This window comes from Dioscorea cayenensis, chromosome 12 (genome assembly GCF_009730915.1).
Source record: "Dioscorea cayenensis subsp. rotundata cultivar TDr96_F1 chromosome 12, TDr96_F1_v2_PseudoChromosome.rev07_lg8_w22 25.fasta, whole genome shotgun sequence".
NCBI classification, from domain to species: Eukaryota; Viridiplantae; Streptophyta; class Magnoliopsida; order Dioscoreales; family Dioscoreaceae; genus Dioscorea; species Dioscorea cayenensis.
The window spans coordinates 2,546,067-2,547,107 of record NC_052482.1 but is presented as its reverse complement, the minus strand read 5'-3'; the positions used below and the strand labels follow the sequence as shown (position 1 = coordinate 2,547,107).

The 1,041-nt window shown below is 42.0% G+C and overlaps 1 non-coding gene across 1 annotated transcript; it reads right to left on the bottom strand.

Moving 5' to 3' along the window:
• Window positions 1-702: 702 nt before the first annotated feature.
• Window positions 703-838, bottom strand: LOC120274362. The gene has a single exon (XR_005540887.1). It is a non-coding gene; the product is annotated as a small nucleolar RNA Z247 (small nucleolar RNA).
• Between the last annotated feature and the right edge of the window lie 203 nt (window positions 839-1,041).

The following is a 1,041-nucleotide window of genomic DNA, read 5'->3' as shown; positions in this document are numbered from 1 at the left end:
CAGGATTGATGTGGTAGAGGCCAGCTTCACACTTGCCTTGAAGAATTCTTTTCTTCGTGGCTTTGGCCTTAATAACAAAAAAATCAGGATGAAATTCAAGGAAAGCATGATTGTCTTTGGCAAGTTTGTGAACAGAAATAAGGTTCTTTGAAATTTTAGGAACATGCAACACATTTTTAAGAAGAAAGGAATTAGTAGGAGTAGAAATCCTAGTGTGACCTATATTGTAAACTTGCACCATTGCCGACTTGAACATGTTTTGGTCCAGTATACCTCTCCTTGACTGTAAGGTTGTCTAAATTGCTTGTGATGTGATCAGTTATCCTGAATCCATATACCAGTTGGGATCAATCTGATACAAAGGATTTGTGTTGGCCATTGCTACTATGTGCCCACCTTCTTCTGCCTAATAGCTGTAGTCAAACCGATGGTAGCACTTCAATGTAATATGGTCGGGTTTCCTGAATACTTGGCAAGTTGGCCAAGGTCCCCGAACTTCACTATTGTTGCCCCCTTGTGCACTATTACCTTTGTTGTAGGTGTTATGATTGTTGTTGTTGTTGTTGCGCCATTTGCCTTTATTACCACTGGTATTACCACCTAAACCTGAGCTATAAACTTGGCCATGCCCTTGGCCTCGTGAAACAAAGTAAGGACTGCCAGAGCCAATCTGAAATACAACATTGTTCTACTTCTAATGCAGCTTATAGCTCTGAAGATGTGCATACATATCATCAATGGTGATATAGTCGGATCTTGTAATAATAGAGGTGACAAGGATCATAATCGGCCTAAGGTCATCAAGTATGTAAGAAATCACCTCCTCCTCACAAAGTGGCTGACCAATGGCAGCTAGTGTGTCAACCAAAGTCTTCATCTGATGAAAATAGGCATCATCAGATTGCTCTTTTCTCAGGTTGGAGAGTTGGAACCGGATCTGCAGAATGCGGGCCTTTGACCTAGATGCGAACATGCGCTCCAAGGCCATCCAAGCATCATGCACAGTCGTCATGAACATGACATGCGACATCATGTCTTCTG